This window comes from Mytilus edulis, chromosome 5, assembly GCF_963676685.1.
Source record: "Mytilus edulis chromosome 5, xbMytEdul2.2, whole genome shotgun sequence".
NCBI lineage: Eukaryota > Metazoa > Mollusca > Bivalvia > Mytilida > Mytilidae > Mytilus > Mytilus edulis.
This window is the reverse complement of record NC_092348.1, coordinates 59,073,287-59,087,447: the sequence shown is the minus strand read 5'-3', so window position 1 is coordinate 59,087,447 and position 14,161 is coordinate 59,073,287.

Below are 14,161 nucleotides of genomic sequence, written 5' to 3'. Positions count from 1 at the left end.
GGTCGAGTTGTGACGAATGAAAATAGTTGTATACTTATAATGATTTCCATTATATTCTAAATATTCAGCAGTTGATTAAATTCCTTCTTCACAAATTTAGATGTAATTGTGCCAGAATATAAATTTTGAATTAATCATGCTATACTCATCAATTTTAAAATGGAATTTTGAAGTTCAACTTTTCCATAAAGATTTCTATTGAGGTTTTTTAAAACTGTGTTTCAGATGGGTGACTGTGAATGCTTTATAAATTGAAGTATTCAAATGAATCGAGATATAAAGATTTTACCACTTGAGTTCTCCAGAGCAATATCTACAAATAAAAATGTTTTACTGCCTTAAAACAACCGATAAAAGTATTGAAATTATATTATTATTGTCAATCATAAATATTGAATTATTGATATTCAAATACGTAAGGTCGATTTCTATCCGACGCAGCTAAAAAAATGCAATTAGTTTATTACACAATACCCATAGTTTATATGTATTGCCAGCCTTAACGCACGTAGTGACACAAAATAAAAACCAAAACCCATAATAATAAAACTTAAAACAGGTGCATTCCCTAAAATATATTTGAATATAGTTTATGTAATGATGACGTGTTTTATTTATATTATTCAATAGAAAGCATTCAATTTTATCAAATACAAATATTAAGGAAGAGGGGCGGTAGGAGGGGTGTCATACAAAATTCTCGAAAACATTGGGAATTATGTCGCGAATGCGTTAAAAATAACTTTTTCTTCCTGAGTCCCAATAAGGATAAATCCCGAATTCCAGCGACAATGAATGTCCCGATCCCGGATACACGCAAAAAGGTACAACATCGACATTCGAAAACATTTCATTTCGGCCTCATGAAAGAAAGTTCTATGCTTATGTCTTAAAAACACAGAAATGACTCTTACCCGGAGAAATCGTATGTTAAGTTTCTTCTTCTTCATATGCTTCCAGAAACTATACCTCAGAGGTTTTTTTTTCAATTTTACGACAAAAACCAAATTGAAATTTAGGTTTCATTCATTTGTCATTTTGTTTTCTTCTTCAATTACACGTTTGCTCGTGTAAAACCTTTTATGACAGCGTTTTTCATGGACCCCAATAAAAGAACCAACTAATGTTCTTTATTATTGAATTGATGCCACTTTCGTACTTACAACCAATGACACAACTGTTCTACGCAAAAGCCATTTTATTTATTTTATTTATTATGATTAAGAGTTAAGTAGTTCGAAAAGAATTAGATTTTAATTGTCCTTTTGTGACAAAAATGCAGTTTAGCCATAAGACAATATTTTTTAATCAATGTCGGATTGTTATCTATAATAAATTACCCATTTGAACAATACGTTAACGAAAACTACATATAAATCATCTTATTATCCTTGGTTGTTATGAGACGCGTTGAGTTGAAAGCGTGTGGTTTTGAAGCAAGCGGTTTTTAAAGTCTTTACGATTGTTGCAAGCTACCGGGTTGTTCCGACCCTGTAGTTTCCCTCGGGAATGGTCGCAGTCCCTCGAACAGGTGGTTTGTAATAGTATGGTGACTTTGGTACAATGGAGACTAAGTATTACAATTATTAGAAGCTACCGGGTTGTTCCGACACTGTAATTTCCCTCGGGAATGGTCGCAGTCCCTCGAACAGGTAGTTTGTTATAGTCTGGTGACTTCAGTGTTCCGGAGACTAGGTGTTTCAAAACTAGTTGTCTCAGGAACGAACTAGGTGCTTCAGAAACTAGTCGTTTCAGGACTAGGTGTCTCAGAGACTGGGTGTCTCAGAACTAGGTGTTTCAGGAACCTAGGATTTTCATACGACCGAAAAAAATTGAAAAAAATTGAAAATTTTTTGGTCGTATATTGGTATCACGTTAGCGTCGTCGTCGTCGTCCGAAGACATTTGGTTTTCGCACTCTTAACTTTAGTAAAAGTGAATAGAAATCTATGAAATTTAAACACAAGGTTTATGACTATAAAAAAAGGTTGGGATTGATTTTGGGTGTTTTGGTCCCAACAGTTTAGGAATTAGGGGCCAAAAAGGTCCCAAATAAGCATTTTTCTTGGTTTTCGCACAATAACTTTAGAATAAGTAAACAGAAATCTATGAAATTTTAACATAAGGTCTATGACCACAAAAGGAAGGTTGGGATTGATTTTTGGGGTTTTAGTCATAACAGTTGAGGAATTAGGGGCCAAAAACAGGTCCCAAATAAGCATATTCTTGGTTTTTGCACTATAACTTTAGTATAAGTTAATAGAAATCTATGAAATTTTAACACAAGGTTTATCACCAAAAAAGGAAGATTTGGATTGATTTTTGTAGTTTTGGTCCCAACGAATTAGGGGCCAAAAGGGTCCAAAATTAAACTTTGTTTGATTTCATCAAAAAATGAATTATTGGGGTTCTTTGATATGCCAAATCTAACCGTGTATTCAGATTCTTAATTTTTGGTCCTGTTTTCAAATTGGTCTACATTAAGGTCCAAAGGGTCCAAAATTAAACTTAGCTTGATTTTAACAAAAATTGAATTCTTGGGGTTCTTTTATATGCTGAATCTAAACATGTACTTAGATTTTTTATTATGGGCCCAGTTTTCAAATTGGTCCAAATCGGGGTCCAAAATTATTATATTAAGTATTGTGCAATAGCAAGAAATTTTCAATTGCACAGTATTCCGCAATAGCAAGAAATCTTCAATTGCACAGTATTGTGCAATAGCAAGAAATTTTCAATTTCACAGTATTGCGCAATAGCAAGAAATCTTCAATTGCACATTATTGTGCAATAGCAAGAAATCTTCAATTGCACAGTATTGCGTAATAGCAAGACATATCTAATTGCAAAATATTGCGCAATAGCAAGAAATTTTAAATTGCACAGTTTTGCGCAATAGCAAGAAATATTCAATTGCACAGTATTGTCCCGTTTTCAAATTGGTCTACATTAAGGTCCAAAGGGTCAAAAATTAAACTATGTTTGATTTCAACAAAAATTGAATATATGGGGTTCTTCAATATGCTGAATCTAACCATGTATTTAGATTTTTAATATTTGGGCCTGGTTATCAAATTGGTCCACATTGAGGTCTAAAGGGTCTAAAATTGAACGTTATTTGATTTCATCAAAAATTGAATTCTTGGGGTTCTATGATATGCTGAATCTAACCATGTATTTAGATTTTGGATATTGGACCATAATAGGTAAATGTCCGATTTAAAAATTTTAAGTTTTTAAGTTTAAGTTCTTAGACCACATTCATTCTGTGTCAGAAACCAATGTTGTGTCAACTATTTAATCACAATCCAAATTCAGAGCTGTATCAAGCTTAAATGGTGTGTCCATACTTGTCCCAACTGTTCAGGGTTCGACCTCTGCGGCCGTATAAAGCTGCTCCCTGCGGAGCATCTGGTTGAAGCTTGTTCTTATTTAATAGTGGTTGAATGGTTATAATATAATTGATTGTCAAATCAGTTGGGACCTCAGAGTCAGTAAAAGGATCAAGGATAAATTGAGGTTATAGTTTTCAGACCACTTTTAGATACAATGTTATTTGTGTATTTATCGTTGTTCCTTTTTAAGTTTCAAAGTTTAAAGAAAAGCCTCCAAGTTGTAGTTAGGTTTTTGAGTTAATTAAAAGATTGATATTATAGTATCTCAGATTCTGTGAAAACGGATACGAACATATAGTTCATAAGTCAAACACGTTACACATTAGTATACAATGATAAACGCTACAACAACAAGTCATTTACAGAAACTTGTAACTATACGAATTCTCCTGGAAATTTTCATTTTCGTTTTTTTTTAAAGTTATTGCACGAAGCAAGGATACTCCTTTAAACGTTTAGGTTAGAATTATGGTTATTCTAATATTGCAAATTTTATAAATTTTACACCGCCAAACTGTGCGCATAGACAGTTTGGTTTGTTCGTACAATGCATTACAACTTTGAATTAAAGCGAGGAGAGTTTGAGCACGGAACTTTATGACTAAATAATTTGCTTTAATTTTGTTATTCTCAATTCGTCATATTTACAGACGAACATTCCAAAACACCTGCATAAATTATTTTGTATTATTTCTCAGATACATAATACAAAGCTGGGTTTTCCTTTCAGGATTTCCCTTATAAGTTTGCTATTTCAAGAAAGCCTCTGAACCGGGAGACCTTAGATGGTGTAAAATAAGAAGATTTGGTATGATTGGCCATAATACAATTAGTAAGATAGAAAATGGGCGAAGATGTGAACGACGAAAAGTCATCAAATACACAAACTGTTAAGTGAGCTAGCGCTAGATGTATAACAGACAATGGTTGACAATATAACAAACAACAACCTGATGCATAAAATAAAACAAGAATTAACAAAGTACAATCATGCAATATAGTAAACAAGAGCAAACCATTTTAATTAATGGTCATAACTTTGGACTGGCATATTCAAAATCACTTTGAAAGACTCAGATTCGTAAAAAAAACACGTTAAAAAGGAAAAATTTACTTTAAATTTGATGGATTGTCATTAAAGTGAGAGGGTTAGTGCTATAAAACCAGGTTAAATCCACCATTTTCTACATTTGAAAATGCCTGTATCAAGTCAGGAATATGACAGTTCTTGTCCATTCGTTTTTGATGCGTTTTGTTATTTGATTTTGCCATGTGATTATGGACTTTCCGAATTGATTCCCTAAGTTCAGTATTTTTGTGATTTAACTTTTTACTTTGATATTATATTTTATTCCAAAAGAGGGAAGAAAGATACCAGAGGGGCAGTCAAACTCATAAATCGAAAATAAACCGACAATGCCATGGCTAAAAATGAAAAAGACAAACAGACAAACAATAGTACACATGACACAACATATAAAACTTAAGAATAAGCAACACGAAAAGCTATATGGCTTATCCGATACCAAACCCCAAATCATTGAATAAACTAAGTTCTACCAGGCAAACAATTAAATCAGTACACCTTCATTTGACTCATATAAAAGACATCATATACAGTTTTTAAATGTTTTAAAATGTTTTCCAAGTAACAATCCCTTCCTATTTGTATATAAAAAAAATTTTGTTCTTGGTATACACCAACAAGACAACAAACATAGAAAAAATACGTTTCGAACGCGACATACATTCTTACACATTAAACGTAAGCGATAAATTCAGCTATACAATGTGTCAAGCTTCGAGCAGAATCTTCTTACCCTCCCGGAGCTCCTGAGATCACGTCCGGTTTTTGGTTGGGTTCGTGTTGCTGAGTCTTAAGTTTTCTAGGTTGTGTCTTGTGTACTATAATTATTTGTCTGTTTGTATTTTTATTTTTTTAGATATGGCGTTGTCAGTTAATTTTCAATCTATGAATTTGACTGTTCCTCTAGTATCTTGAGCCCCTCTTTCATATCGTCCCGAGTCTGATCAAGTTGCAAATGAAGTAAGCAGAAACAATCAAAAATCTGTTATTGACACTTAATTATTTTAATGATGAAAACACTTAAAATGTGAAAAGCGACAACTACTGACATAGTTCCTGACTTGGGACAGATCTATGAGAATGAAGAATGTTGGTTGTCTTTTCATTTTTTCTGTTGTCATGGTTCTGTTTTACTGTTTTTATTGAGTTCGTGATTTTTAACATCTTTTAACTAAGTTACAGCAGAGGCTTTATTTCAACCGAATTTTTGCTTTCAACAATTTATCCATGAAACGCTTTCTTTTTTATATGAAAAATATGCGTCGTGCATAAAGTTTCCTATAAATGTTTAGAATTAGTTTCCATCTATAGTTATAAATGACAAGAAGAAATATTTAAATACAGAAAATTTACTGCTTAGTCTTAGATTCGTGATTTTCTTTTATATTAGTTGTTATTGGCTTTAAACTATCTGTCAGTAACTACGAGTTCTCCCAGATATGTACAATGTACTAGGTGTCTTTTTGTTGTTGGGATGAACAAGTACCAAGTCACGTCCACGTGTCTTTGTTAAATATATTTCTATGTTTATCCATCTGATGAGTCAAGCCTTTTTCAACTGATTTCTATAGTTTGTTCTTATGTTACACCACTGTACCAAGTAAGAGGAGCTTTGGGACCCCGCGTACATATATAACCCTGCCTCAGTCTGATTGTATGTTCCTGTCCCAAGTTAGGAGCTTGTAATTAAGTGGTTGTCGTTTGTTGCTGTGTTACAAATTTGCTTTTCTTTCATTTTTTGAATATAAATTAGGTCGTTAGTTTTCTCTTTTGAATTGTATTACATTTGTGATTTCGGTGTCTTTTATAGCTGACTATACTGTATGGGCATGTTCATTGCTGAAGGTCGTACGGTGACTTATAGTTGTTAATTCATGTGTCATTTGTTCTCTTGTGGAAAGTTGTTTCATTTGCAATCATACCACATTTTTTTATATTTGCAACCAATACGTCAAGCCACATATATAGTAGATTTCTAGTCTGAAACGCATTTCTTTGTATTTTAATTGTATTACCTCCCTCAAAACGGCTTGCTTTTCATTTGACATTGTAGTGTTTTCGTTATAGAATTAACCTTAAGTTTGTTTATGCAAACCACAGAAGAAATCCCAATGTATCACACGGATATGTTTACATTCAGGAGAAGACTGGTGTTGTTTTTTTTAAAGAATCGATCATTGTATGCATTCAAAGCCTTAGCTTACCATAAAGTATATTACTTTTCATTATAATGGGCATATGGTTGTAGACTGTATTTAAAAAAAACATTTGGTAGACATTCATAAAACATATCCTAGACATAAGAAGAATATTTTGTCCAGATGTTTGAAAGATGTTGTCTGGACATTTTCAATTGACACTGAATAATATAAAAATTATGTTATTTCAATATAAAATCAAGATATTTAAAAATAATGCTCTTTAAACATTCAGAACAAATATTTCCAGAAAATATGCTATTCACATGAGTAAAGCCAGACATGTCACGTCAAAAACATGTTTTTGAATGATATTTTGGTGACATTTTGCAATATATTTTAAAAATATCAATAAAATATTTTTGTGCTACCTGGGTAATCCAATTACAAAAAAACATCAAGGATTCAAACTTTTGAAGTCTCATAACCAAAACTTTGAATGCCTCGGAAAGGTTATTTCAGATATGAATAGCCATAAACCGTCATATTAATAGCATCTCTTTCAAACTTAAAAACTTCATTTATACTGCAACTAGTTGTGTTTATTTCCTAAACATATATTGTAACACAGCTTTATTTTGTGCAATGTCAATTTCATCATGGAACACTTTTTCCACAGTCAGGGGTTCATTAAGGGATGAAAATAAGAAATTTGTGTAACAATTTAAAGAGCTATAAATTTATTTATTTAAGTTGCAGTATAAAAACAATATTTGTTTTCTGCAGTCGTAGCTGGTATTTTTTTAGAGAAGAGGGGCGAAATATACCAGAGGGACAACTCATAGATAAATAAGCCGACGCCATGGCTAAAAAATAAAAAGACAAACAGACAAATAATAGTACACAAGACACAACATAGAAAACTAAAGACTTAACAACACAAACCTAACCAAAAACTGGGGGTGATCTCAGGTGCTCCGGAAGGGTAAGCAGTTCCTGCTCCACCATTGTCCACATGTTGCACTCGTCGTGTTGCTCGTGCTATAACAATCCCGGTAAATAGTCTAATTCGGTAAGTCCGTGACATTCGTGAAAATATAACTGAATTGTAGTTACAGAACATATTGGCTATCATCCACATGCGTTTGGGAGTGTATCTCCCCCACCCCTTTATTTATTTGTGCGAGTATATTGTATTTGAAATAGTTTTGTCATATTTCAACGTATATATAAACTTAGTATTACTTATTTAAAGTGTTCAAAGTCTTTTCAATGCGACTTATCAATATTAGTAAAAAAAATCCCTCTATTCTATCTTAGAATAAAATAAAATATAAACACACACCACATAAAGGAGGATCAAACGCGTTTGTGGCGTTGATCCTCCTTTTTTTGATCAACGCCACAAACGCGTTTGATATCATCTGTGAAACGGATATTCCATAACGGTCAACCAACTCGTGATAATTATGGACTTCTAATGATTAATGAAATTCTTTTTTTATTTAAACCTATACATGTAGGCTAATCAAATAACTAATTGCATACTTACTATAAAAGTGACAAAAAAACTGAATAGCCATAACGGATAAGTCATCACATAATTCAGTTATGGGTTATTTCCCCTAATAATCCAGGTATTAATGTAATTGATTCATTTTTCTTTAAATAATTTTATGATTTTTTTTTATGTATTTTCTACATAAGAACAATATTTTTATTTAGATTTTATACTCACTTGGAATATTAATTATATATTTGATATTATTTTTGCAAATATTTTCTTCATTTAATACCGATATCGTAAGAATCACCAAATTGAATTGGACAACTTTTCAAACTGCATGTGCAGTCTCATTGGCGATTATACCACAAGATATGTATAATATCGCATATATTTGATGGAACTCTCAGTATACATACTGAGATTAAACAAAATTTATTAAGACCAGCTAACGGGTGTATCAAAGTTCATCTGCCCTCATCGTCAGTTCCTATATCACATGTTCGCTGAACTTATACAAATATTTTAAGGTAAATTAGTCATATTGTATAGAAAACACACAACTCTACTTTAAAAAAATCAGAAGATTGAGAACCATGGCATTAGAGACATATAAAATGATTAATAAATCAAATCCAGAATTCCTACATAATTTAGTAAATATTAAAGAAAATTCATATAACTTCAGGTACAAAGGCATAGCAGATATACCACGGCCAAAAACATCAAGGTATGTTAAGAAAAGCTGTTATGAGGCAGCAAAACTCTGGAACTCCTTGCCAAATGAGGAAAGGTGCTTATCAACTTTTGGCCAGTTCAAAAATTTTATCTCCACCTGGTGTTTTTCAGAAAAATGTACATGCAGTTCTTGTAAATAATGTACTTACTTGCTGCCCCATAACTTGATCTCAAAGCCTGCTGTTTTTTTTTTGTTTTTTTTTATGTTTTATCTTTTTGCAGTTATTTTTATTTTTTATTTAGCCATTTATTTCTTTTACTTATGCATTACCTTTGCTATAGCTGCATGCAGTCTTTTGTTTGTGCTTATAGTGTTAAGTTTGCATGTGCTACTCTGATATAAATACTATGTGCTACTATATATGTGCTGATATTAGACATTTGTTTTAATATATCTTGCTTAGCTTTTATTCTGCATGTGCTATTTATGCATTAATATAGAATGAAATTCAAAACAGTGTGGCTGTGGCCATTGATTGACACATTAAATTCATCCATTGACTGGGACAATTTAGGTGAACGTTTGTATGTAACGACCACTGCTCACTATGTACTTTTTAAAGACACTTAAACTATGGGGTCACCAAAGGTTCTCAACACCTTAATAAAGTAATTCGAAAAATTAATCAGAAATAACACGATGTTTTGATTTATATCAATTATATAAATCACAACATAAAGGTTATTCCTGATTAATTTTTTGAATTATTTTATAATTAAAGGCGTTAAGAAACCTTTGGTGACCCCACAGTTTAAATGTCTATCGTAGGTACGTCGTGAACAGTGGTCGTTACAGACAAACGTTCACGTAAATTGTCCCAGTCAATGGACGAATTTAATGTGTCAATCAATGACCACAGCCACACTGTTTTGAATTTCATTCTATATATATGTGATGTCTGTATGTTTGTGTTGTATGTGTATCTGATGGTATTACATGTATGTGTGTGTTGTATGTGTATCTGATGTTATTACATGTATGTTTGTGTTGTATGTGTATCTGATGTTATTACATGTATGTTTGTGTTGTATGTGTATCTGATGTTATTACATGTATGTTTGTGTTGTATGTGTATCTGATGTTATTACATGTATGTTTTGTTTATTAATATCAGTCGGTTAAAGAGCTCTTAAGAGCTCATGTTCTTTGTTATTATGTATATATGCAACCCGACTTTAAATAAAGATTACTTTACTTTACTTTACACTTATATGACCTTGCATGAATGTTTGATTCAAAATTTTGACAAAATCTGTGGATAGCCCATCTAGTGAACCTTGACCTTAAAAAACATTTTGATTCCTATAAGACACAATAAACTTTAAAACGATAATTGGAATAGTATTGATTTTTTCGATGTTACAAATAGTTTTTGAATTGAATTTTCGAAAAATTCAGTATTTGGATACATTGTACCTTGTTTGGTCAGTGCATATTAAGCTGTTATTGCTTGTCTGGACTTTTTCAGCAATGAAAGTTAATGGAACCTAATTAAATTCGTCATCGTCTTTTTCTGCCTTTTTTGCATATAGTTTAACCTCTTTTTAAAATACCTTATATTTTTGTTATAATTTTGTATTCCTTAACTTTTTGCCATTGCAAAATGGCTGATTCAAATTAAAACTGTCTTGCGTCTATTTCATATGGATTATTTACATAGTAATCAGCCATTAATTTGATACTGGACCAATTGCATAGTAGACATGCATTACTTTGATACTGGACCATTTGCATAGTAGACATGTATTACTTTGATACTGGACCATTTGCATAGTAGACATGCATTACTTTGATACTGGACCATTTGCATAGTAGACATGCATTACTTTGATACTGGACCATTTGCATAGTAGACAACCATTACGCTGATGCTGGACCATGCATTTGCATAGTAGACAGCCATTACGTTGGTGCTGAATGTATTGCTTCTTAACATATCTATTACTTGTAAATTTTATTTTTAGAAAATGTGTTATTCTATCAAAATTAGGGTTCCTCTTTCAAAGCTGCCTCAAGATGATGAACTGCGGTCGTTTTGATTCTCCCTAATTTGTAAGTATAAGAATGAGGTGATCTGCCGGGAATAATTGCCAATGAAATAACAATCCGCCAAAGTTCAAATGAATTGGATGTAAGCTATAATAGGCATTATTGAAGTTTCAACAATGAGAAAACCCCAATTTAGTGTTTTGCTTTTATTTTTTTTATTTATTTTTTTTGTTTCTAGCAATGCTGATAAGATTTAGTCATTCATTTCGATTGGTCTGCATGACCCTATAATAACTCTCACCCTTTTTTCACCCCAGGAGAAATTATGGCTATCATCTGTCCAGTTTTCATGGATTCAAATAGTTAATTGTGTACATTTTTATTAATCTCAGTCGGTGGACATTGTCGTTTTATAAAATTAACATAGGTGAATATAGTTAAATATCAGAAAAACCCTGTTGTCAACTTTCAAACTAGCTGTTGGCGTCCATCGTCCGTCGCCGTCCGTCATCCGTTATTATCCTTGAATACTATTTCTTGTATTACTGATATCTGCTTTATTAGTTTAATTTTATTTATCTATAGTGGATGGGGAAACAAGTAATTGCAACTTATATAAATACCTTTCCACTTTGCGGGTTGCGAGTGCTGCCTTGTGGTGGCATTAGCCTGTTCTTTATCGAAATCTACAAGGGTGTCTTTTACGTGCAAGAGATGTGGCTCTCTCTTAACACGGGCGAGCCATTTATCGACCCCTTCCGACGGACTATCATAGTTTCTCAAGATCATACTCGCAAATGGTGTCAAGGAAGAGCCGAAAATTCAGTCCCTGAAATTTTCTCCCCGGTTCGGGGATCGAACCAGGTAGTAGTCTGATGCGCTAACCACTACATCACGGCTCTCCATACTAGACTCTGATAAAATATAAGCTGCGTCGGATAGAGATCGACCTTTTGCAAGTGCACATATACGTGTACATGATTGAAGTAAAAGATTATGATTAGCCTTTGTTATGGGGTTTTTATAATAACTGATCAATTTTCAAACAGTTACAGGCTATAGAGATTTTTTTCATAAGGTCAATTTCTATTCTACGCAGCTTAATTATATTGAAGTAATTATTGTTCATATCCTGTTCTACTTTTGACGAAGTTATCCCAATTATTGATACCAAATGATGAGGAAGGAAAAAAAGCTATGTCACAACAAGCATAACAATTCAATCAAACATTGGTAGAGGAAGCCGAAGTGCACGGGACAACCACTGACCTTCAACAGGAAAATCTAACTATTCAAAACAAGGGGATGTGTAACTTAAAAGTTGTAAGAGAACACATTACATATAAATAATGTAGACTGAAGTTACTTTGTATTTCAAAACACGCAATAACATAAAATGGGAGTAGGTAAAAAACGAATATTCGTTAATATCAGATTGATGCTAGACGCCACTTTTATCACTGTGAGATATCTTGGCTGTCAGTTTTTATTGGTGGAGGCAGCTGCTGGCCGACCTTTGGTAAAAAAAAAAAAAAACCTAGTCAAATAAGCTAGGTATTTACAGGCTAGTGACACAGTACTTTGACGAATTACACCACTCGGTTACTGTCGTCCTCATATTAATATCTGAAACAATTACACTAGATACTCGTACTAAGAAAGACAACTCAACAGATAATGACAAAATCCATAAAAACATTTTTTTAAAGAAAAATAAGCATATTATATATCGGTGAAAAAAAATTGATTGTGTGTTCAAACATTTTTTTTCGTGTGATATATATGTCAAATCAAAGCCAGCACATAGGGCATTCTGGTGGTACTCTTTTATGATTGATTAGAATTAGATATTAAGCAGTAATCTTTTAGGGCCTAATCTATAGATGGGTGAAGAAAATACACCGAAAAGTTGAAATTCTAGAACATTGCTCATGCCATTGATGTAAGATATGATTTAAAAGTAAAAAGTCAGAAAATAGGCAATTAGTTTTCTCGTGGTTATTTTAATTACTGTATGGGTCTTCTCATTGTTGAAGGCCTTACAGTGGCAAAGTAATTGCTATTTTCCATCTCATTTTAACTCTGGTAGATAGTTTTGTCATAGACAATCATACCATGTATTCCAATTTCATTGATTGATTGATTGTTGGTTGTTTTATGCCGCATTAGCACAAAAAGGCTATATCGCGAATAATTCGAATATTTTTACAATTTCATATTGACAGCTTTATATATTTTATATGCAAACGCAAACGCAATTTTTCACTTGTTCTATATGCTTCTAGGTCAATATTTTAATTTCTTTTATTTCACCATGGCAATTAAATCAGTTTTCGTGACAAATTAGTGTACATTGATATTTATCGATAAGTATTATTATCAAAGATAACCACGTGACAGGCATAGGCGGATCTAGCTATTTTTAAAGGGGATGTTCCAACCCAGGATAAAAAGGGGGAAGTGTCCAACCATAAAATTTCATTCAAAGCATTGATGTAAAAAAAAAAGGGGGGGCTGCAAACCCCTGGACCTCCTTGGATCAGCCTCAGACCGGTAATAAACGTCAGGAGTTTTTTGTTATTGTTTTTTTCAGTATTCAGTTGAAGAAAAGTTAAACTTTTTTATTGGAAGGTAAGAAATTTCCCAAGAAAATCCTTGTGAACTAAGGTGCAAAATTATTTTATCTGTCAGTCATATTTTTTTAATTAAAATTATATTTGGTATTTGAATTACTACACATAATATACAGTTAAATTGACAATTGTTTTATGAAAGTATTAACGATTCTAAAGGTCATGCACTATTTACTTAAATGAAAAAAAAGGTCAATTTAAATTGAACACATAAATCCTCAACATGCGTGACCAAATCGTTTTGCTTGTGGCTGTGGTCTTCCCTATTGCCTGCGCTTTACTTCGAATTTATTGACGCTGATCAATAACTTTTTATTCATATTTGCGAAATTCAAAGATTGACATATGTAAAATCACATAAGGCAGCAACCATTTGATTTTCTGGGGGGGGGGGGGGGGGGTGGGGGGGGGGCTATGGTTTTTTTTTTGGAAAAAAAAGTTTGTTTCCAGTTTTTGGAGAAAAAAATAATTTGTTTTTGATTTTGAGAAAAAAAAATTGTTTGTTTCACCCTCAGCTGCCACTATATGTAATGCTAAAATTGGTGGGTGGAAAAAAAAAGAAAATTGTTTTCGACTTGTCGCGAAAAAAATAGATTGTTTTTCGCCGCAGGCGAAAAAAAAAAATTTGTCCAGAAAAAAAAAAACCATACCCCCCCCCCCCCCCCCCCAGAAAATCA